Below are 26,343 nucleotides of genomic sequence, written 5' to 3'. Positions count from 1 at the left end.
TCTTTCCAGAAGTTTCCATGGCGAGTGTAACCGAGCACAACGTATCGGTTTCTCCCCAGAAGGATCACTTAGCCAAATATAAAAATGGAGGCTGGATGGAGAGATGGAGAGATGGCTTGATGGAGTGATGCAAAGAGGAGGCAAGATGTATTTGCAGATTTTTTTTTCCGAAAACCCCCCAGAAAAAGAATAACAACAACAAAGAAACGAGAATACTAGAATAACAGAATTATTGGAGGAGATGGCGAAAAGGAAGATGAAGGAGGGATAAAGAATATTCCAGCAGCTTTAGTTTCCACCATGTCGCTATGAGCAGAGCTATGATGAATAAAAGGCTGTTCATTCAATCAGATCATAAATAATTCAAACGAAGTTATTGACGCCCCAAACACCATCCCCCCCCCAACCCCCACCCTCCCTGGGCACAGAGCACAAATATATATATATGGAAGGTTTGCCCATGAAGTCGACTCTGTAATATGGTCTGGCTAGTTGGTAGTTTGTTAACAGCTCAATGCCAAAGTGTAGCAAGCTAGACTAGTGCTTTTTAATGAAGGTTTTTAGAAAGAGGCAGACACTAGCTGATCAAGGCTAACGTTAATTTGTCTAACAAGAACCTCAAACCTGTTCCAATATTATCCAACACCAGCCAGTTCTGGAATAAAAACCATAGCAGCCAAAAAAACACTAACTGATAAAGTATAATATCACTATTACAATTGTTCATTTCGAAGAGGCTTGAGTCCCAAGCGACTTCCAGTGAATTCAGATACATGTAATTCAGGAGCAGGTCGGGGTTAGAGGTCCTCTTGCTTTAGGATGCAAGGGTTTGGCTGCAGACTCTGGGGATCAAGCCCAGAGCCTTCAGTGCCTAACCTATATACTCTCCCGTACATGTGTTGGTTATTGGTTGGGGTTAATAGTCAGGTGATGATGCCACAACCGTTCGCTCTTCCTGTGTTGAAGCCCAAGTGTTTTTGTGTGTGTGTGTTTATGTGTGTGTGTGTGTGTGTGTGTGTGTGTGTGTGTGTGTGTGAGATGGATGTGTGTTCATTTAAATATTTATTGAGGGCGTTTCCTGGCGACCTTGGTGCTGTCTTTATAGCCGCTGACAAAGACCTGCAGCCCACCCCGTCAATCTCCATAAACATGCCAGAACCTACACCTCTACTCACACACACACACACACACACAAACACACACACACACACAAAAACACATCTACCTCCACACACACACACATACAAACACAAACCTACCTCTGTGCATATACACTCACACACACACACACACACACACCTCCCTCCACACATTTATATACACATTCACACACACCTACCTCCACACACACACACACACACAAACACACACCTCTACCACGCACATATACTATTTACGCAGACACACACACCAACCTCCACACATACACACACACACAAACACACACTTCCCTGCACAGGCTAACACACACAAACACACCGCCATTCCCACTCACACACACCGACACACACACACTCACACACACACACACACACATGCACTCAAACAAACTCATACACACACACAAACACACACACACACACACACACAAACACATGCACTCATACAAACTCATACACACACACACAAACACACACACAAACCAGGATGGAGGGGATTTGTCCGCCACGGCTCTAGGTTGCGTGGCAGTGACACTGGAGGTGTGCGATTCCTTTACAGTCACCAGAATCCCCCACCGAAGGATGGAACAGTGTGGGGGTGGGGCACATGGGGTTAAACACAGTGCTTGTCAACACCATGGGTCTAATTATACAAAAGTTATCAATTAACATTCAGTCATTCAGCAGAATCTTCTATCCAAAACGATGCACAAGCGAGGCTGAGAACAGTCAAAGGACACAATGCTGCAAAGAAAATAAAAAAAAAAACATTCATTTCTTTCTTCCCTCTTAGCTTCAAGTCCTCTGGTCCCCAGGTCACTGAGGATACTGGGTATCAAACCCGGGACCCTTTGGGAGCGGGCTGCCCTAGCCGATATACCGTTGAGCTCTCTGTTTACCTTGAGCTACAGCAGCCCGCCGCCGGACTCCTGAGTCACCACGGCGACGGCGATGAACCCAGGTCAAGAGCAACCTGCCAGCCGCCGGTTATTACAGTCTGGCTTTCCCCCCCCTCCCCCTCCCCCTCCCCTGCACCCCTCATCCCCCAACGAGGTCTTCCAGGATGGCAGGCATGTGAGTCCTGACCTGTTCTGACAGGACACCGGATGGCGTGCGCGCGGGGGGCGAGCGGGGCTAGACCGCACTCGTGATCAGCCCTCAAAGTCGGATCAATTACCCGTAGCGACGCCATCTCTGTTCTTCAGAGTTTGTGAGACTATCAGAGAGAGGGATGGTTGCGTGTGTGGGTATTTGTGTGTGTGTGTGTGTTTGTTTGTGTGTAGGTGTTAGTGCATGTGAGTATAAGTGTGTGAGTGTGTGTTTGTGAGCGTATGTGTGTGTGTGTGTGCGTGTTTGCGTGCATGTATGTGTGTTGGTGGGTATATTTTTGTGTATTTGTGTGTAGGTGTGTTTGCGTGAATATGTGTCTCTATGTGCCTGTGGTTGTGTGTATGTGGGTCAGTGTGTGTGTGTGTCAGTGTGTGTGTGTGTGTCAGTGTGTGTGTCTATGTGTTTGTGTGTGTGTGTTTGTGTGTGTGTGTGTATGTGTGTGTGTGTGTGTGTGTGTGTGTGTGTTTGTGTGTGTGTGTGTGTGTGTGTGTGTGTGTGTGTGTGTGTGTGTGTGTCTGTGTGTGTTAGGATGGGATGTGAAAGGAAAATGGAATTACACATGGCTTGAGGTGCAGCACCGAGGCTGGCTCACGGCTGCTGATGAACACACACTGACAGTTGTCTCAAATACTGTGAGTTGTTTGCTCCTCAGACTGAACAATATCTGTCAGTCCAAAGACAGACAGACGGACACATGAATATTTTCTGAGGCTGGTGTTGGGAAACAAACACCAGGAAAACTGATAACAAGTGGGCTTTGTATGACTCGGAGGCTATGGAAGTATACAGCCTACATTTCCCTTACATGAACCCAACAAATAGGTATATATATATATATATATATATATATATATATATATCGATTCACGCAGACAACGCGATACTGCCCTATACGGCAGAACCACGTCGCTGTCCGCGGTGCTGAAACTGTCTGCCTGAACTGAACGCCACCAGCGTTGGTCTGAGCCGCGGAAGCCACCACATTAGTTCAATGCAGCCATTCACGGTTCATATTCTCTCTCTCTCCAACGTCACGAAGCAACCGTTCTCCAACAAACTAAAACTGTCTACACTCTTTTCTTTTTCGGTCGCGGTAATAAACAGGGGTGGGTGTGGGGGGGGGGGGGGGGGGTGGAGGAAAGTGGCAGAAGAGGCACCACGTTGGTGTGTGTGTGTGTGTGTGTGTGTGTGTGTGTGTGTGTGTGTGTGTGTGTGTGTGTGTGTGTGTGTGTGTGTGTGTGTGTGTGTTCGATGTTTTGGAGGAGAACGGAAAAAACGAGGAGAAAAAGGTTGAGAATCGCGTAGATGTTACGTTGTTGGTGACACCGCGAATGAGCTCAGCACACATCAACATCTTGGAGGAGAGAAGGGGGAGAGAATGAGAGGCAAAAAGGCAGGAGCGGTTGAGTCAGTGAGTGTAGGATGATAAGGACTACCTCTCGGACCGGTGCGGAGCGGAGAGCATTCGGCGTCAGCTGTTGTGCGGTTCATTGCTGGGAGTCGCTGGGAATCATCGGTCACATGACAGAAGTGGAGGGAGAGATCTAGAGGAGAAAGCACAGCGTTTCGCCTTTTCACCGCCATACTGTCTGTTTTGAGCCATAATCACATTTTTATTGCAACATTTTACTCCCGGTTCGGTGAGTACCTTTCAATGGCTTTTTGTAAGCATTTTTTTTGTCTTTTTAATTGCTACCCTTTTTTTTATTTTTCCTCCTTTCGCTGGTGTTTGACGTGAGAATTGAAGTGGTGGTGGTTTTGAGCGATTTTTCCATCCAGGCTTCAAGTTTTTAGCATGCAGTGATTCTGGTCGCAGGGTGAACGGGTGCGTTAGAGGCTCCGAGAGCACACACAGGAGAGAGAGCAAAAAAAAGCATTGACTTGCTTGCGGTTTTGGTTTCGGGGTCTGAACCCCGAGACAGGTTTTGGTCAGTATATAATATTTTTATTTTTATTTTTTCTAAAAAACATGATGGTTTTGGAACATTTTTATTTTTTGTTTCTGTCGACTTTTGCTGTTGCTGTATGCCTTTGCTTTGCATTTTGCGATGTTGTTTGATGGCCGTGGAGTTTTGTGGCTTCGGTGTGTCGGCTCGACCCCCCCGGTTTGCTTTCACCTTGTTCCCTCTTTGATCCGCTCGGGTCCTCCTTTTTAAACCTGCTGGCGTCCTCACGTCCGAACGTCTTATCGCGATACTTTTCTTGCAGCTGTAAGCGCACAGGTTTGTTTGTTTTTTTTGTTTGTTTTCTTTTATTTTTTTTCCTACCCCCCTTTCGTTATACTTTTGCTGATAGCCGTATCGAATATTTTTGGATGTCGCTCTCTTTTTTTTTTTTTTGACTAGATGGTGCTGGGTGGACGCGGGGAGTTTTGATTCTTGGGAGAGTTTCAATGCGTTTTTGTTTTCTGTACCCGCAAGGCGATGAACAGACACTCTTCTTTCGCAGGTATATAATAAGAAGTGATGCACGGTTTACAGTACTATCTATCTATCGATCGATCGATCGATCGATCTATCTATCTATCTATCTATCTATCTATCTATCTATCTATCTATCTATCTATCTATCTATCTATCTATCTATCTATCTATCGATTTATCGATCTATCTATCTATCTATCTATCTATCTATCTATCTATCTATCTATCTATCTATCTATCTATCTATCTATCTATCTATCTATCTATCTATCTATCTATCTATATATATATATCTATAACTGCATTCACAATAAAGAATAAGGTGACGTTTATATGTACACATTGTGGCTGCCGTGTTCATTCATAAGGCTCGGCCAAATGGTAGCAGGTGTAGGCTGATTCTAATCCTTGGGTTTCGATCTTTATCAATGTTACCTGGAGGTTATGCAGTCTATACTCAAGCTGAATGCATCATCAATATAGGCCGACTATCCGTTCAGAACAGTGTACAACCCCCCCTCACCCAAACAGAGTGTGTTTTCTACACCCTTCTGGGGAGCCCTGCCTGAGGCAGTCCCGCGTCTTCAGGACCGGATGTTTAGTAAGTCGCTACTCGGGTCCTTCGAAATGTAATCGCGTTGCGATCCCAGATGTGGTGCGCGATAAACTCTGTCCGAAGTCGATCCCGCTTCTCACTGTGCGCCCAAACGCAACGCAGTGGCAGCTACAGGCTAGGCTACTTTGGCAAATGTCCCCGCTGAAAGAAGGATGTGTGAGATGGGGGGCGGGGGCGGGGGGGGGGGGTCAAGTGAGCGGTCAGGGATATAGCTTTCCTAATCATGGTGTAGTCTGTCACGGGTGGCAGATTTCTGGGGCTCTAAAGTAGCCTTTTAGTGGAGGGGACCCAAATCGGCTTTCACAGAGATTAGAGTGAGGCCCGGATTCATAAATACTCAGGGATTTGTATATATAGAAAAATAGAGACTTTGCAGTGGATGAAAGCATAGATTGAGCCACTGGTCTAAAAGATAGTTTAATCTTTCAAAGGGCAGGAATAACTAAAGGATCATTGACGTTGTGTAAAATAAGACTGTGGTGGAAAAAGAAAACCTGCTACCAACTCAGCACAAAAAGTGCAGCTCGGCTAAATGTAAATGTTAGCTCAGATAGACAGGGGAAAATAACAGTGTCATGTACATTTACATTTATATTTCTATCTATTTCTTTCTTTATTTTTCAAAATGTGGCTCTGGTAGCCTTTGGTAGCAATGTTTACCTCATCCTGGGTAAGCATAGTGAGTTAAAACAACTACACAGTGTAGCTTTGATCGATAGACATTGAGGACTGTTGTGTCCATGCCTTAACAGATCACCGCAGCAGACATCAGACCAGGAACTCATCCATTCAGTCTATTGCCATAACAACAGTTAACATGTGAATGAACACATTGTAAAGCATTTGTATGCGGTAACCCTATGTGGGCATCATGCATAGCGACAGCAGAGTCTTTTGTTTAGTGTGTTCAAATCCTAGCCATAAGGTTCTTAGTTCGATCCCCAATATAGACAGTATACATCCCTAAGCAAAACTTCCTAACCCCTTCCTGCTCCTCAATGACATGCATCTGAACTCCCTGGAACTCACTTTGGATTAAAGCGTCTGCTAAATGATTAAACAGTGCAAATAGTAAGTATAAAATAGGTAAAGACCCATACTACACTCGTTATACTAAAGCATTAATAGACTGATATTATTCAAAATGGTAATTCTGCCACTTAATCTGCATCAAATGCACCCCAAACGCTAACTGTGTTTCCCTGAACCCACTGTGTGGCATTGAGGCTCCATCCGGCTGCTGTATGAATGGAGATATGGGTTTATAATCACGTTTGATTACTGCGTCTCTCTATTTTAAGACGTGTTATTGTAGACATGGCAGCCGGCTGGTTTGATTCCAGGCTCAAAAGGAGAGATGTCTCACACATTTTATACCATGTGCTCTTGTGTAGTTAGTAGGCTTAAATCAAACCATAATATTCACTGGGAGGTAATGCTCCTGAGTTTTCTGAAGTCGAGATGAGTCCCTTAAGAACAGGACGCTATCTGGCTCACAAACCTAATTCTATTGTTAGCATACAATATCAGTTTCCAACCGTTCTAAATGCTTACAGTTAGAACACAATGTCTACTATTATTTAGCATACATATCGGTTATCAACTTATTTATCTACAAATAGTTTGCATGCAAAAACCGGTAACCAACTGATATGTATTCTAGGTTGACCAGACATCACTGTTTTTTCGGGACAATCCCAGTTTCTGGTTGCTTGTCCCCAGCTTGAGCTCTCCCCGGAAATTTCCCTGACATTTTATTTAGTTAAAAAATATATATTTGTCAATTTTTAAATGGCAAAAAGTTATGTAGCGTGCTCATGAATACTAATTTGGAGACAGTTGGTAATTAGTCTGCGGTCTATCTGATAGGCTATGACGGGACCTGGCTCGGTGTGGTCAATCTACGGTTTCTGAAACATAAGCAGTCATAACCGCTCGTAATAATCTGGCTATCGATACAACATTGAACAATTCCCTATTCGAGTAGCCTACTTTGGCTTGTTTTTGGCTGGTTTACCAAAGCTTAAAACACATCATAGTAAACATAGTAAAAAAAGAAAAGGTGTGTTTCTTTTTATTTCAGAAATAATAGCATTAGATATTTGGTTGATAAATGGACCGCCAAAAGACAGATTCTGATTAATTCACTTCCTTGTAATTGGTCTCAGAGTGTGTGTATGGTGGGGTGTGAATGTGAATGTCCGTGTCAATATGTACTCGCCTGCGTCTGTATGTGTGTGTGTTTGTAAATGTGTGTGTTTGTGTATAATGAGTTAATGTGTGTGTTTGTTTAATGCAGGTGTGTGATTGGTGTGTGGGTGTATGCTGATATATGTACATGTATCATGCATGTATATGTGTTTCTGCTGTGTGTGTGTGTGTGTGTGTGTGTTTGTATACTATGTGTGTGTATATAATATATGTGTTTGTGTGTGTATACATATAATATATGTATGTGTGTGTGTGTGTATGTGTTTGTATAATATATGTGTTTGTGTGTGTATACATATAATATATGTGTGTGTGTGTGTGTGTGTGTGTGTGTGTTTGTATACTATGTGTGTGTATATAATATATGTGTTTGTGTGTGTATACATATAATATATGTATGTGTGTGTGTGTGTGTGTGTGTGTGTTAGTAGCCTCTAGTAGGGATTGAGTGCAGCTCTCTCAGGCTCCGCTGGATCAGCTCCTGGACTAGTTGGCCCACCGAGTGTTATGATAGTCTGCCCCCCAAACCCCCGACCCCCCTCCTCCCTCGTCGCCCCCCCCCATCCCTCGGGCCGTTCGTGAGCTTATCTGCGCCCAGCCAGGCCGGTGCCAGACGTGTGCGCGTGGACACACGCTAGTAGGTTTGTGTGCGTGAGTGTGTGTGCATGGGCAGCTTACCTGCGCGCTCAGGAATAACAACATCGTACAGGTGGAGGTCTTAGTGGCCGCAGGAGCATGGAAACACACCTGGCTAGGCGCTAGTTACTAATGTGTGTGTGTTTGTGTGTATGTGTTGGTCTTTATGTGTGGCTGTGGGCCTGTGTGTATTGGAGCCTATAGATTCACATCTAGTCGAGCTCCTCATTAAAGCGAGGCAATTCTCCTGAATACGATTCTGCAGAACACCGGAGATGCACTTTAACTGAAATGTAACTGAATAATAAACTGTAATAAATAATGAACTGTCATAATAAATGTCAAAAGCTAGCTGTATTAAAAAGAGAGCATTGGACTGTATTGCTGTATTGTTTAAAAGCCAAACATCAAATAATTTGTGATCATCTTTTAACGATCCCAACAGTGAAGTACAGAGGCAGAGGCAGATAGACAGATGTCTGTCCTGACAAAAACTTTAAGCAATGGTTCTCTTTTAAGAATAATGCAAAAGAAACAAATCTTTCATCTAATGTCAGACTAATTTATCTGTTCTGGAAAATCAGATCTTCTGATATTCATGAGAGCGAACCGGAAAAGGCTTTGAATTAACACCCTAAAGAGGCCTTCCGCCACTCTCCCTTCTAGAACCTCCTCAACGTTTCATCCTGCCTATCTCCCTTCTAGAACCTCCTGCCTCTCCCTTCTAGAACCTCCTGCCTCTCCCTTCTAGAACCTCCTGCCTCTGTCTCCTGCTCCTCTCCCTTCTAGTACTCTCTGCCACGTCTCAAAATAGTTTCAACATGGACGCAGCGATAATTCTGCAACATCAAAATGATTGACTTACGATATATAGCTGGCTGCTAACTTGAAGTAGGAGTATATTATGAGTTTTTGGTCTGAGTTATAGAAGTAATTGTCGATTTATTTTTCATTTTAGTAGTAATTATATTAGTAGCTGTACTTTTAATCTCAAAGTGACGTTTATTTCAGGAAACCTTTCTCTCGCTCTCTGGATTTATCTAGATATATAATCTACTGCTTCCATCCATATTTCTTAAGTAAGTCTGTCTCTTCTGTTCCGAGTAACGCAGCAACATTATGGCGTTGTTCCAGTGACAATGCCTGTTATTAGCAATAGAGGCTATTCACCGAACCGTTAGCGATCGGCCCCTCTCAATACACGCATGGACACACATGCTTCATGACATCACTGTAGTTGTCTGCGGAGATCATGAAAAATGCATCTACTAGTACTGTCTGCGTCACCACACATCACCGTATCAGGCCGTGCACACAGGCTGCCAACCTAAAAATAAGTTCTGCTGCCACATGGAATTAAGTGCTGTGCTCACCATGCATGTGGAAAAAACTGCTGGTTTCAGTTTAAATGGACAGATATGTTTTTTGTTAATAACCAGTTCAGGTTAGGGTGTTTGACCCCCAGTAGAAAGGTTCCGGGTTCGATCCCCAATGTCCATCCTTGAACAAGATGCTCTAAGCCCATACCTCATTCTCATAGTGATCTGTGTGATCTGTGTCTGGAATCAGTGACAGTGAGTGACAAAATATTGCATAGCAACAGAGTGAGTGAAATACTGTTCAACAATAGACCTGAGCTTATAGTCAGATAGCAAGTTGCAGTGTTTTCTGCTGTGTTTTTCATCCCCCCTGTCTAAAACCCATGTGGTATACATGTGTCACATATATGGTATAATATGGGTCAATTAAACCAAAGAGTCTCCGGCTCTGTGTACTGTGTATTTAATCACGCCTCATTGTGCCAGTGAAATTGGACCTAGAATGGCTAAGGATAAAAGACTGATGGATACCTATGCAATTGACGTCGTTTATGTACTCACATGAACCAGTTATATCCACGGGACGTCATGATTAGGCATAATAAGGGAAATCGCAAAGAAAAAGCACTTTAGTTTTGTTTTCCGTTCCTAGCATTTTCCTCCTCCTCCTCCTCCTCCTCCTCCTCCTCTGCTAATGCACGGTGGCAGATAAACAGCTTACCTTTCGCTGTGACCCGATTCCACTTAAATGAGCACTAAGTACATTACTGTCCTCCTTTTTCTGAGCTGTTAATTTGATAAGTGTGGGTGGGAATCTCCTGCTTCATATCGGGGCAATTAAACCGTAGGATCAAAAAGTAAGGTCCCCCCCCCCCCCCCCCCCCTCCCCAGTCTCAATTATGCCGGACCATTTGAGACAGTGGCACCTTTTAACGCAGCTGCAACAGCCAAGTGACCCATCCCCTACCCCTCCAGCGACATGTTGTCGAAATTGTCGGATAGAGTATCCAAGTTCTTTCCGGAAGACTCTGCTCAATGGTTGAACCTTAGAGCTGCCGTATAACTCACGCCTAATTTAACTTTAGGAATTGATGGCGCTTTCGCTTTCTTCAATGATTTCAGTCAGGGGTGTATTGTGCGGCTAAGTAATCACCTCATGAATCTTCGCTCGGATGCATGCATAATATCATCCTCTTTATCTGTCCTAAACCACAGAAAAAAAAAAAAAGATGCGTATATATATATATATTTTTTTTTTTCATGCTTGCAGTTCAATTTGTATCACACCATTAACTCACTCACCAAAGTACTTCATTTGTCAATAAAAAGAGATGGGGAATGACAAAATGCCACTGCTAAACAGTTTTTAAAACGTGCACATTGGCAGGGAAAGGTTTACTGTGACCATGCCAAATCCTGTCCTGTTTATCGCTAGCATAACAATGACATGGAAGTGAGGGTCGTGGCTGACCCATGGTCTCTCTCCCTTCATTACAACTACACCAGAATAGCATTTCTACTGGAAAAGATAAGGCTGAGACATCTCAATTAAGTCCAGTTTTCTGGCCACAGTCTTCGAAACAGGGGGACTTCATAGAGTCAATTATTTCTTTCATCTGGCAAGAAACGTATGCTCGCAAATGCCCCAGGGACCTTTCCTCTAAAGCTTCACCAACAAGCGCAGTGATGATTGATTGGCTAAAACTTCCACTGATTTCATCAGAATGTCATCAAGAGACCTGGCAGGACATGACATGGCATCACAAATTAGAGTTTCAGAGTGTTTATTTCAAGGCAGCGTTGCTCAAATAAGTCGATGAATTGTAGAGAGCACCAACCGATCTATGATTGTCCTGTATTTTTAATTATGTAGATGAAAATAGTGACAACTGCAGGGCATGAGTCTTACGCAGTAAAAGTTATTGGTATAGAAAACACCCACACACAGCCAGACAGAAGCACAAACACACACACAAACTCCACACACACACAGGCAGGCAGAAACACACACACACACAAACACATGCACACACACACACACACACACAGACATATACGCACACAAACACACACAGGCAGACATGCATACACACACAGGTAGAAATACATACACAGACAAACGCACATGCAAATACGTGCATAAACACACACATACACCAACATCACTGGGAACGCGCACACACAAATAGGGAATTGGGCTTAGACACACACAAACACGCGCACAACATGAGTTTCCAACCACACACAAACACACAAACGGTCTCTAGTAATACTGATAGTTGTGTCAGAGAGCTGAAACCCACACATTTAGTTTTTAAGAAAGGACTGTGCCTCTGTGTCATAGTGTCATGAGAAGCTTAGCATAGCATAAGGACCCGGGCTCTATTTGCCCTGCAGCTCATGCTAACAGGGCTTATTAGCAAAGATCTAATGAGGAATATTGAAAGAACATATATTTGAACCATGACTTTAAATGAGATTATCGCAGGGTGAATGGATCACAACATGTTTATCTTTAGTGAATCCACAAATTATTAAATGGCCCCTATTTTTACTTTGAGCTGTCAGGTTGATTAGAGTTGAGCCATGCCGATCCCTGCATCCCTGTCTCTTTATGACATCCCAAGTGGCAGTGCATATTATGATAGACGGATCACCTCCAGCCAGACCAGTTTTCTACAGCTCTCCCCTCACCACTGCCCTGCCGTTTTGACACGCCCACGTGTGATGTCACAAATGGAAATAATTTGTAATGGCTCGTATCCCGATAGGCAGTGTCTGGTTTTGGAAACTTTGGAGGGTATTGATGTATCTCTACCCTGATATTTAAACAGGGTGGATATTGTACCACATTGACAACACAGTGACCTGTTTGCGGCATACCAAAAATAAATGACTGTACTTATATTAAAACGGGGAATAAGAAATTAAACAAGCGAAAAAAACACAGCATTGATGTTGTTGTCTCCTGAACAGTTGCCATAAGCGCAACTTTTCGCAGTTGTCATTCATCAATCTCTCTCCGGGTGAAATAGACTCCCGGAAGATTTTGCTATGTTCTTTGGATGAGCCGAGGTATCCACAGCTTCCCACTACTGGCATTACGTTAGCATAACCACCCGGTCTCTAGCCTGCAACTCCTAGCATAGCGTTAGCATAAGCACCGGGTTTCTAGCCTGCAACTCCTAGCATAGCGTTAGCATAACCACCCGGTCTCTAGCCTGCAACTCCTAGCATAGCGTTAGCATAACCAGCCGGTCTCTAGCCTGCAACTCCTAGCATAGCGTTAGCATAAGCACCGGGTTTCTACCGCTCAATTGCCGCGCCACGCCGCTGCTTCTTGCAGTACTGTAAACTGCCCAGTTTCAGAACGTTATCGTCTGATTATTTCGCAAGCAGCCGCCAATTTGAAGCAGTTTCATGCCAGTCTTGGATCGAAACTGGGCTTAAGTAGTGACATGCCATTCTCGTAATGGTGGTCAAATAGGGGCCCTTAAGGGATGTGAACTCGTAGGCCGTTATGCTTGTGGGGAAAGGGGGGAGTTTGAGTGAGTGAAGGGAGAGGACATCAGTAAATTAAGGGTTGTTGGCTCGATGAGATAATAATATTAATTAATTATTTGGTGATGATGATAACACAAACCTATTCGTCCCCCCTGAAAACAACTTGTAAGGTCACTCTGACATTACACGTGCAGCGGAGAAGCCTAATCAAGCATCGATAAACATTTTTCCACCCAACATTTCCCATTAGTCGCTTATGAAATACTTATGATAGGAAAAAAGGTTAGGGCGTCTCGGGGATGACGTTGGTCTTCGGTTATCCTCACCCGTCTGTGGAAAGGTCTCTGTGACATTTTAATCGCCGTCCAGATTAATCGAGGATCGTGAATGACTCAAATTTATACTCGGCCTGGTATTTTCCCGGCCTCTTTTCAGAAAGCTTTGTGAAATTATTGTAATTTGTTATAAATGATGAATGGATGTTTAGGGAATTGTTTTGGCTGTATATTTTGCAAAGCTTTTGTTTAGGTTGATAAATGATCTTGATGGATTAAAATGAGAAAAACCTAAAAACCTGTTAGACCGAGGGGAATTAATTTCTGGTAATAAACTATTCATAAGGCGACATTGTGTTATTTGGTTAATCATTAATAAAAGCACAATAAATGCAATGTGATGGGGTTTCCAAAGCCTATGGGCTTAACAGACTGGAAATGTTGTGATTAAATACCTAAAGTCATTTGACGGTTACAAAATAATATTTGCTTGACATGAGTCTTAAATAATCCTAATGTAAGTTATCATTGTTCGTCTTAAGCTAAACAAACAAAATTACTTTTACTCAGTGCCACTGCTTCAAAATGTCTGTCCTGAATGTTAACTAAGCATTAGTTAATGATGGATTGTAAAGTAATGATTTATTCAGGAACATATTCAGAATGATTTTAAATGAGTTGGGGCTCTAATGGAGCGTAACCGTGGTTACAGATTCAATTACATCAGGGAATAATGTAATGAAGCGATGACATACTTTCAGCAGTTACATAACGATAAAAAGTTTTTGCATGATACTGATATGCATTATTTAGCATATATTTAGCAGACACTTTCATTTATGGCGTGTTACAAAGACAGGTCATTAAGGAGCAGGTAGAAGTTAGACAGTACATAGACAGGTCATTAAGGAGCAGGTAGGGGTTAGACAGTACAGAGACAGGTCATTAAGGAGCAGGTAGGGGTTAGACAGTACAGAGACAGGTCATTAAGGAGCAGGTAGGGGTTAGACGGTACAGAGACAGGCCATTAAGGAGCAGGTAGGGGTTAGACAGCACAGAGACAGGTCATTAAGGAGCAGGTAGGGGTTAGACGGTACAGAGACAGGTCATTAAGGAGCAGGTAGGAGTTAGACAGTACAGAGACAGGCCATTAAGGAGCAGGTAGGGGTACCACAGTACAGAGACAGAATATTATTTAGCATACAGGGGTTAGAAGTACAGAGACAGGTCATTAAGGAGTAGATAGGGGATAGACATTGAATACAGAGACAGGTAATTAAGGAGCAGGCAGTGGTTAGACAGTAGAGAGATGGGTCATCAAGGAGCAGGTAGGGGTTAGACAGTGAATACAGTGACAAGTAGGGATGGGCAAAACGTTTATTTTCCGGGAATCAGTTCTTTCAGTTCCGTTCACTATCACGATTCGTTCGGTCATTTGATTCGTTCATTAAGTCAGATGGTCTGTTTCGTCATTTGGCAGGGGATCGGAAATGATGAAATAAATATAAATCAACATGCATGTAGCCTACTACTTTCTAATGTTCTGGCGAAATTACCCAGGTTAAGTGTAAATATTAAGCATATATATAAAGCACATATGTGCCTTTTTTCATAAATATCCTTAATACATAATGGGGTGCAGTAAGAATTAAACGGCGTCTTCTAAGTAGCGCTTATAAGCAGTGAAGCACCATTGTGCAAATTCCCTACTAGACCAAACGAGACTCGTAATGGTAGGTGAAAACAATACTTTAGGGTTAGAAAGGGTTTAAAGCATGCAATTGTGATGTAGAACAAAATAAAAAGGAAACAAAGTGCTTGCATGATATTGAAGCCTACAGCGATCGTTAGTTAACTTGTGTGGTGGTGCCTTATCATTTGTTCACCCATGGGCCATGGCAACGCGATTGCTGCCTGCTGTAGTACTCTCTTTGGCTGAATCGTTGAGAACGTTTTAGACTCAATCAATATAAGGTCGCGGGGAGACGAAGCTCTGTTTGTTTGTTTATTTTATTTACGTGACCATATTTTTGTAATATTTTAAAAAGAAAAGAAAAAAAAGAATCAGTTCTCATCGTTCACCTTCGGGATTCGTTTGTTCTGACCGAATTGTCTGCGACTGACCCATCACTGGTGACCAGTCATCAGGGAGCAGGTAGGAGTTATAGTTGCTCTAGGATGCAGAAGTTGCATCATGGAGACTACAGATTTGGTAACAAACCCAGAACCTTGGACCTCCCTAACCACCCCAACCGTTGCTTCATCCTCTATCCCCCTTCTATGTAAGTAATGAATAAGCACTTCATTATAATGCTAATTAATTAACGATTAATTAATTTGTCATCCCGTTAACGTCTGTGGCAGACCTCGTTACCAGTGACCGTGTTTGTGGGTCACATGATCGGGCATGGCGAGAGGGGAGCAGTAAGCAAACAGACAGGCAGACCGACAGACAGACAGACATGCAGACCAAAGGGACCCTGTCTTTCTGTCTATCTGTCTGTATGTCTCTCTGTCTGCAGGAGGCTGAGGCCGCCTCTTCTGTCTGCGACCCACTAGAGCAGGTGGGCCGTGCAGGGCAGATGGCCGGCCCAACAGAGCAAGTGAAGCAGATAACCTATGAGGGCTGGGACCGCATTACAGAGGGTCCCAGCCCCTCCCCCCGGCCTGGGTCAGCACCAAGCTGGTTCTACTCAAGAGGAGGAGAGGGAAGGGCAGGAGGAGAGAGCATCAGCTGGTTGTCATGGCAATCTGCCAGGTGGGCCTCACCTGCTTGAGGGTGTTGAACGGTAATGAGAGGGTTAGCCTGGGGTCAAACCCACCTGATCTTTATGTAGTGTGACCGCCTGTCTGTCTGTCTCCCTCATCACCTGTCTGCATGTCTGTCCGTCTCCCTCCCTCCCTCCTTCCCTTCCTCCCTCCCGCCCTCCTTCCTCCCCCCCTCCCTCTCTCCCTCCCTCCCTGTCTGTCCGTCTCCCTCCCTCCCTCCCTCCCTCTCTCACTCCTTCTCTCCCTCCCTCCCTCTCTCCCTCCCTCCCTGTCTGTCCGTCTCCCTCCCTCCCTCCCTCCCTCTCTCCCTCCCTCCCTCTCTCCCTCCCTCCCTGTCTGTCCGTCTCCCTCCCTCCCTCCCTCCCTCTCTCCCTCCCTGTCTATGTATAAGTTTCTTCCTCCCTGTTTATCTTTCTATCCAGCTTTCTCTCCCATTATCAGTTCGTTCTGATGAACTTTTCAATATTTTAATTAGATAGGTTAGATTATTATTGATCAAAACTGGTTAAAAAAGATGGTAAACATAGAAATAGAACACAACGAGACACATTACTGATTTAAATGTACATACAGTCTACATATAGAGAGAGACAGTATATGTAAGAGATAATGTATAGAACGCCGGTCATTATTGGGAAAATAAGCCCAGACAGGGCGAACAGGACACCGACTCGCAGCGAAGGGGTCTTGCTTCGCCCTGAAGGGGCTTATTTTCGATAATGACCGGCGATGTTCTACACATTATCTCGCTTATCACATGGCTACTTGCCAAAACAAAAAAATAACTTCACATGGTGTGTCTTTTTACAATTTATTTGTTACCAGCATTCGTAGTGTTGACCAGCAGAGAAATGGTCTGCCAAAGACGTTGACGTCGCTTAGCAACCAAAGATGCTGAGGTTGACAAGTTACCGGGCTACTTGCGGAGTAATACCAAATACGTCATTAGAGGCAAAAAGTCCTTTGTTTTCCTTGACAGCCGTCAATTATACTTAGCGACGGTGAATTATCAAACACAATTCAACGCCGGAAGTTGTGAAGGGCCCATGCAAGTGAACGAAGCGTTCCACGGCATTGACAAGACCCGCATAATAAATGTATATATATACTGTCTACATGTAGAGAGAAACAGTATACATTAATATACAGTATGCAAACTGAAGCCGATATGTAATATTCATGAGTTCCTCTTGACTCCCACTGTGACCTCAACCTGCAGCGTGTCCGGCGCTAGGAGAGCCCAGGTGTGTTCTAGGGGCTCTGGGGGTTGGGCACATGTGTGTGTGTGTGTGTGTGTGTGTGTGTGTGTGCGTGTGCGTGTGCGTGTGTGTGTGTGTGTGCGTGCTAGCAAGCTAGCTTGCATCCCGTCAAGTAGCCAACACGCCCAGCGTGAGCTAACTGTCTTGAGTGTGGTGGTTCAAGTCTGGTGAGGAGATGCTATATTCCAGAGCTATAATCGATTCAAAAAATTACCATTAACTCAAATGAGTTAAAGCAGTGCTAAGCATCATTATAACATTAGCATAGGGGTAAGGGTTAGTGGCAGAGTTAACCCTCATCCTGACCCACTAACCCTTAAGCAGGACCCTTTTCAATTAAAACCCTATTCAATATTAATTTAACCCTTTTAAATAATGTATACATTAATATATTAGTTAACATGAACACCATAAGCCAACCTGAACACTATAAGTAAATTACTACTGACAAATAAGTAACGGTAAGTAACTGCTGTGACTGCTGTGCTTCTCACTGCATGGGCTGATGTTAATTAACGTGAATCCATCTGTATAAGTGCTTTTTTGGTGTACCAAGCTAACACGACGAAAGCGAGAAAGGTTACAGTAACACTCACACACAGGTACATTTAAAACTAAAATGAGAATAACTGAGAATAATTGAGGCATGAGATCAACGCCGCAGCTAAAAAAGGGAAAAAAGAGCTGCAAAAAAAACGAGTGTAGAGTAGCCATAATAACCAGAAACACGCGGCTAGTATCAAGGCTTTGCCCTGCATTGGTGGCAGTGTGGACAGGTACTGTAGATAGCTCATGAAAAGTCTCGAAGTCTGGGTTTTTTGGTAGAACTGGTAGAACTGTTTGGAAAAGCAATCAGGCGCAGGAGAAGGGCAGGAGCTGGTATGAGGCCGGGGGGCTGGGTGAGGGCAGTAGGCAGGGGCGGGGGTTCACCGGTGAAGGACCTGGGACCCTGTTGTGGCGTCCCGCCGTGTGGAGGATGTCAGACGCTCTGATTTGCTGAGTTGTGATTTGTGTTGTCTTGGACCTCTGATTGATGCTCGAGTCTGAGCTTCCTGTCTCCACGGCCATCTCTGTTGCAACTCGACTTACACACGCAGACACACACAGACCCACACACACTCCTGCACATGCACGATCTCTCCCACACACAAACAGACTAACATGCCACTCTGAACACACTATGTATCTCTCTCAGACACACAAGAAAACACACACACAGACACACACACACACACACACACACACACACACACACACACACACACACACACACACACACACACACACAGACTCCTGAGCAACTCTTAACACACTATCTATCTCTCACTCTCTCACACACACACACACACACACACAGAAACACTCCCAGGCTATTGTTAATTGCCCACAAACACAGTCAGCCCCCACTCCCCTCCTCCCCACACACTCACCACCACCACCACAACTACCATACACACACAGACTCACACACGCACAATATCACGATTAATTATGTGGACCACTGGGGGGGGGGAGGGTGTCCATGAGAGTTTAATTGTGTGTTTGTGCGCGTTTGTGTGTGTGCGTGTGTGCGTGTGTGCGTGTGTGCGTGTGTGTGTGTGTGTGTGTGTGTGTGCGAAGGGGTTTGGTGCATTAGCTAGCCTAACGGGCTGCTCTAGTACGGGATCACATTAATAAACCACAGCTCGCGTGTCTCTAATTTCATTGCGGCTAAAGAGGCCCCTCGCGCTCACCGTGGAAGTGCTCAACATCTGTCTCTCCGCAACGCTCCTACTTACCGCCCTATTTAGGGGCTAAAAATAACCGCTACCCCTCACTTAGTTCCCCCACTTACCCTTCAGTCCCGATCCCCTCCCGCCACATTAGCAGCCTGTTGACGTGTCGCGGCAGCCAGCCGCAGTCCATCAGCTGACATCTGTAAACAACACTTCATTTCTACTCATCGATTTCCCGTCAGCGCTGTGACATCGGCAGGGGAAAATCAACATCGAGTCACCGCCAGCGCGACGACATCGTCGCTCGGGGACGCGACAAAACTATTTCCATTTCCTTAATCCGATAAATATCACTGGAGTGTGTGGAGTCTGTAAATAGATTTTTGTAAATGGCTTATTGTAGAGTTTTCCCCATGAAGTGATTAAAATGTAGTTGGTGGTTATGAAGTGGTGATAAACTCGATCTTTGTATGTTTGTGTTTCATGCCTCTTTATGTCTTGTTTGTTCTTGAGGGAGCGAGAAGGATATGAAGGGAGATTAGGGGAGATGATGGGGTTTGATGGACAGATATAGGGTGTGTGAGAGAGAGAGAGAGAGAGAGAGAGAGAGAGAGAGAGAGAGAGAGAGAGGGAGATAGTGAGAGAGAGAGAGAGAGAGAGAGAGAGAGAGAGCGAGAGCAATTGGAAAGGTTGCTGACACATTTTTCATAAACCGTTTTGTTTTTGTCTAGTCAACAGTTTCCCGCGTTGATCTATCTCTTAATTACAACCTTTAAGCCCATTCCAAACTTGGCTTTTAATAAATCATTCTACCACCACATGGTTTAATAATTACTATAAAACGTGTAATTAAATCCCTTCTGTTAAATCATCATTTTTCTCAATCGCTTTCACTTGTTTAAAAAAACAAAGACATAAAACGAGAGAGAGAGAGAGAGAGAGAGAGAGAGAAATAGAGAGGGAGCTGGGAGAGAGAGAGAGAGACATTTAAATATCTTGATGGAGCTACAATAGATTATAAAAGTGACCCCTGCTGAATTCAATTGACTTGTTCAATTTGGAAAATTCAAAAGAAAAAGTAAAACGAGTGAGTGGGCGTCCACGGCTGCTGTAATATATTCATTTAGTTTGCCGTCTGTCCCGAGTGGGGAGAGCATTACATATCTCTGTGGTTCAACTCAATCCTCCCCACACCATTCTATTTCGGGAAATCATTTGGAAAGACCAGCAGTTGACACGATAGTGGCACCATAATTGTTATCATAATAGAGCTGGAAATGACTGAAAGTGATGAAAAAATGTCGCTGATTGTGAGTGTGTGTGTGTGTGTCTGTGTGTGTGTGTGTGTGTGTGTGTGTGTGTGTGTGTGTGTGTGTGTGTGTGTGTGCGTGCGTGCGTGCGTGTGTGGCGGTGTGGCCGTTATTTCAACAGCGATACCCACACACACGCGCAAACACACGTACCTGCACACACACACACACACACACACACACACACACACACACACACACACACACACACACACAGTGACAAGCGCAGTGTGTCCACGTAGATCTGCCTGTGTAGGAGGGAGGAAAGTCAATTTCAATTCAAAGTTTCTGACAAAGCAGCAGAGCGTGGCAATGAATAAATTTCTCTGCGCCAGATGTAAAGTGGTCGCGCCATAAAGAGACGCCATAACAGCGACATACACCCGGCTTTCTGGCAGGTGCACAAGGCGCTCGAGCAGAGACGTGTGCGCGCGTGTGTGTGCTGCGAACAACACCCGACGGAGACAACGTTGTGAACACGAGCGCCGCGGGGCAGCGCTGCGGGTACGCGCTTCCGTAAGGAAACCGTGTGACCGGCACGCGGGACAGGCAGCGTCACCGGAATCATATTCATTCCTAGATACTTCAGATCAATCAGGTGGCGGCCTCTCCTCCTCTCCCCCTCCTCCGCCGACCAGCGCAATCATTGAACTAATTACTCCAGTCAACGCAAAGTTGCAACAATTCAAAAAAGCAATTTTAGCTCGCAATTAATGCGAGGCGAGAGCATGGTGTATATGATGTTGATAGGGGAGGGGGTTGGGTAGGAGGGGGGGGGGGGGGAGTGACAGTGAGAGAGAAATTGCACCAATTCCCAGAGATGAGCCCCACCGCAGGAGGTAGGGGCGAGCAACAGAATCGGCCTGTCTTTAAACAGGTGTATGCTAATGTATGCTAATGTATGCTAATGACTGCTCAACTGTTCAGCTTGTCAATTCGCCGAGGGAAGAGTTCCTGCGACAATCACAGAACGCTGTTTTCAGGACAATCAGCCGGATGTTGCACAGTGTCTCATGTGGACAGATGAGAGAGACAGACAGATAGACAGACAGGGAAGCAGACAGAATACCTCTCTCTAGTGTCTCTCAAGCTCTCTCTCTCTCTTTCTCTCTCTCTCTCTCTCTTTCAACTGATCTCTCTCCTTGGACCATCCCTCTATTCTTCCCCCCTCTCTCTCCTTCTCTTAGAAGGGGGACCTTTTTCCCTGCTCGGAAGGTAATTGCATTCCTTTGCAAGGCCTTCGCCAGTTGAGGTCTATGTCTCTCTACCTTTCCTTCTCTCTCTCCCTGCCTCTCTCTCTCTCTTTTACTCCCTCTCCCTTTGTGTTTGAGCAGCTCTACTGATCAATCAGATCATCTCAAGGTACGATTCAGAGAGAGAGAGAGATAAAAGAGAGAGAGCGAAAGAAAGAGAGAGAGAGAGAGAGAGAGAGAGAGAGAGAGAGAGAGAGAGAGAGAGAGGGGGGGGGAGGGGGACTCAGGTTGACTGGCAGCCAAGGGTTGAAAGCAAGTAGTCTTTATGCCATCAGCACTGTGATAAGAGGTTTACTATTTAATTCAATGATACTTTCATCATCCAATAGACCAAAAATGGCATCAAGTAAAATAATATCATCTTTCTTTTCATTGCACAAAGGAGAAATCTTCTTTGATTAAACCACATACGATTCCTCAGAGATTTATTCAATACAATTCATCAAAGATGTATTCAATAAATATCAAGTGAACTTCTAAGATTTAGTCTACCAACACCCTCACAAAACAGTCAGGCTATGAACCCAGACATAATAATGAAAACGTTTGAGGGCCTTATAAAATATTTTTATATGTACTTGTGATAAAGTTCGGTAGAAAGATAATGAGAGTGAAGCCGTGATGTGGAAAATGATTATTTGGCGTTAAAGACCGCAACACGAAATCACACAACAATGGTTGAAAACGTGTCCCCTTACAACAATAAAAGGGGGACAAATGTAGATCCTTCCCCCCCATCTTTTTTTCATTGATTTTTTTATTTATATATTTACTTTTGCTCGGGCGCACCAGCTGTTGCTACAGATGGGTGGAGAAGGAACAGACTTTGCTCTAATAACGCTATCCATTTCTAGGCAGGCACCAAACAAGCCACCTTGTCTTTCTCTCCCATATCTCTTCATCTTAATCGCACTCTGGGCTGCAGCTGTCGCCTCGGAGCACATTCTCCCCACCTCAACGTATTCATCTGTCGAGGACCATGGCTTTTCCTTCTGCAGTTTCATTTCTGACAAACGTGTTTTTCAATCGGAGCTCAGAGAGCATTGCGACACGAAGGCAACGAGAAAGAGATGGCGTTTAGAATCAAGTTCTCTCAGGAGGCAATGGATGGAAGGGGACAGCCTTGGTCAAAATGGAGGCATTGTGTGTTCATCGCGGAGGCCTTGGGTGTGCACGATTTGAGTCAGGCAAACTTGAAACGGCTTTGACATCTCGACATTTTGTAGTAGCAAATGGGGCGGAACTTCCTTTCCACAAAGACTAGCAGCAAGTACACATTTTAGATAGTGTCAGATGTATAAATGTAACACTTAAGCGAGTTACACACCATTTGATGCAGTTCGAGTTGACGCTCCTTTTCTCTTAGAAGGCTGCTTCCAGAAACCCAACTTCAGGCAAAAAAAGACTTAAGTGATCCAAGACGCATCGCCTTCTCCCCTCCCAACACACTCTCTCACAGCCCTCGTGTGTGGACTGCCGAAGGCAATTAGGTACCCCTCAACCGTCGTGCTAACAGTGCCCAGTGCACGTTCTCCTTCCGCTCCCGCGGCGCCACTAGCCCGCCGCTAGGGATGTCTGATGAGAGGCAGCGGGGCCGCCATGTGTGTAATGTACTCCAGTGACAGCATTCTGAAGGTCACCTTAGTAACCACCAACACCACCACTTCCACCACCGGCGACGCAGTAACTGTACCATACCAGGGCCTCGCACAAAACCACCGCCTAGTTGTTGTTGTTTTAATCAATATTCAATCAGCGGCATGACAGAGGGAGGCGCCGCAGCGCTGGTCGGCTGATGGACAGCATTACAGGGAGAGAGAGAGAGAGAGAGGGGGGGAAGGAAGAGAGAGGGGGGGGAGAGAGCGTGAAGGGAATGGAATGAGAGGAATATATATATGGAGGGAGACATAGAGAAAGGGAGAGATGGAGAGAATCAGAGTGATGGGGATAGTGGGATAGAGAGAGAGAGCGAGAGAAAGAGAGGTGGAAAGAGGGAGAACGGAAAGGTATATGGGGGAAAGGTGGAGAGAGAGGGAAAAAGAAAGAGACGGAAAGGGTGAAATATGTGGAGAGGATGTTTGTAGCTCATGAGTTGCTCTGTGTTGTTAATGCTTTCATAAGGGGGCTAGCACCTTGCACATGTCAGCTCCGGTGACACCGCAACATGTTCAACGGGAGTCTCGGAACTTTATTGGAGGTTTCCGTGACCAAAGAAGAGCCGTGCTGACTGGTTCGCACTCAGTGTCACTGGTTGCAAGCGGTATCACACATCTGCTGGCAGCCATCAAAACACCCTCATGGCGCCTTCTTAACACGCATATATATATATGCGTACATATAGATTTCTATCTTCGCTGGCGAGAAACGTTTACAATAGCTGCATATGTTATCGTGGCTATTATGAGTAGTGTTGTTTACACATATCGGTGTAGTTGGCGGTGAGCTAGCGTTGTGATTCAACCCCCAGCCAAGAGGTACTGGGTTCAATCCCTAGTGTCGGCAGCCTAACCTAAAGTCATCCTGTAGCTAAGATTAGCCCCTTAGCCCCTATCTGCTCCATAACCCATGAGTAAGTATTCACTGTATGTCGCTGTGGATACAATCGTCTGCTAAACAAATCCTTGTTCAAATTATTAGCACTATCCTACTTCAAATATGAATAGCTCTAATAGTGGGACTATATCAGGGTACCAGTTCAAGGAGGGACTTTCCAGATATCACCTCCTTCCCACCAGACTGACAGGAGCAAGAGGAGGAAATAAATAAGAATGCAAATCTGAGTGCAGCCCTCAGCGGCGACCCATCGCGGAGGCGAGAGAGTCAAGACTTGTCACCGCCAAAAGCGTCCTGACGTGGCCCTCTCAGAAAGCCCTCGGATGGATTGATATTAAGCCCGGAGGAGACAGGAAGCAAGGGATCATGTGGAGGGCCATCACATCCATCCCAGTGGCGTGCGGTTTCCCGGGTGACGATGGGGAGTGGGCGGTTGAGGGCAGCGACGGTCCAGAGCACAAGAGCCTGTGACTAGCGTTCAGACCTGCCCGTTTGATTCCAACGGGCAGGGGGGTGGGGGGGGCTGACTCACGCGCTCGCAGTAAGTGGAGCGCAGGCGGTGGAAAACCGTAGGTGTTGTGACGCAATCGTTTACATCTCAACTGATCATCGCCCCGGTGTACTTCCACTCCACGCTTTTTGTCCTCGCTGGCCCAAAGACAACACAAGTGTGTTTTTATATTTACAAGAGCCGTGGACCCTGTCAGACCATAGCCGAGAGCTTCAGTCATTCCGTGATTTTTTTTTTTTGACAGCCTTTTGCGAGTTTTCCTATTTCCGCAGAGTTGAAATCTAAACTGAGCCGTTGTGAAGCCGGGCTTTCTCCCCGCTCCGACGAGCGATTCTGTCTCGCTCACTGGCGCTGGCGCATCGGCAGGAAATGTCACCGAGTGTTATCTCTCTTTTCTCCGGCGTTCCCCAAACAAGGTCCCACTACGCCTTCCCCCGCACACCCCCTCCTCCCTAACCCTGCGTTCTTCCCGCAGGAACCCGCTAAGGGTTCCTCCTGCTCTGGATGTGTGAACAACACGCACACCATCGCGCGCCGTCACACAACGTCCTGGCGTTTGCGGCGGTATTTTTAGTCGGCGTTGAGCGTGATTTGATAACAGAAGGGAAGGGGGGGGGGGGCAGGGAAACTTTTCTCCTCGTGTTTCTCAGGTTCCACGACCGCAGAACCCTGCAGTCGGACCGTACCATCGACCGACTGGACCGGCACGCACAAACAACACACACACACACACACACACACACACACACACACTCACGAGTTCTGCCTGGAGCGGTGTGATTTCCGTGGTGGTTGTTGGTTATTACAGACAGGCTGGGTTTCATACAGCGTGATGCATATTTCATGAGCTCATAGCAGGGAAGGACTCAGAGAGATGTGTCAAAAAGAAGCAATAAGCTAGAAATGCAACGCAAAATAGCAAAAACATTGACAAAAGAACTCAGAGAAACAACAAAAAATGACAAAACAGCACAACAGTGAAGTACAACACAATCCAGCACAACACAACAGCACAAGGCAATGGAAATAACGCAACACAACACAGCACTACAAACAACATAGGCCAACAGTACAACACAACAACACAACACAAGACACAAGAACTCACCACAAGACACAAAACAAGACCAGAAAACCCACCATAAGACACAACACGACACAAGACACAACACAACACAAGACACAAGAACTCACACCAAGAGACACAAAACAAGACCAGAAAACCCACCAGAAAACCCACCATAAGACACAACACGACACAAGACACAACACAACACAAGACACAATAACACACCACAAGACACAAAACAAGACCAGAAAACCCACCATAAGACACAACACAACACAAGACACAATAACACACCAAAAGACAACAACACGCCACAAGACACAACACAAGACAAAACTACACACCACAGAACACAACAACTTAACACAAGACGCTTAACACAACAAGACATAATAACACACTACAAAACACAACAACACCCCACCAGACGTAACCACACACCACAAGACCCAAAAACACAAGACACAACACCACACTAAAAGACACAACAACACACCATGAGATACAACACAAAACATAATAACACCAAGAGACATAAAAACACAACAGAACACACAACAACACACAACACAAAACACAACAACACAGCACAAGGCACAACAACTTAACACAAGGCACAAAACAAGACACAAAAACTGCCTGAAACAACA

The sequence above is a fragment of the Pollachius pollachius genome (assembly GCF_949987615.1).
Source record: "Pollachius pollachius genome assembly, chromosome: 17".
NCBI lineage: Eukaryota > Metazoa > Chordata > Actinopteri > Gadiformes > Gadidae > Pollachius > Pollachius pollachius.
Note: the sequence above shows the minus strand (reverse complement) of the source record.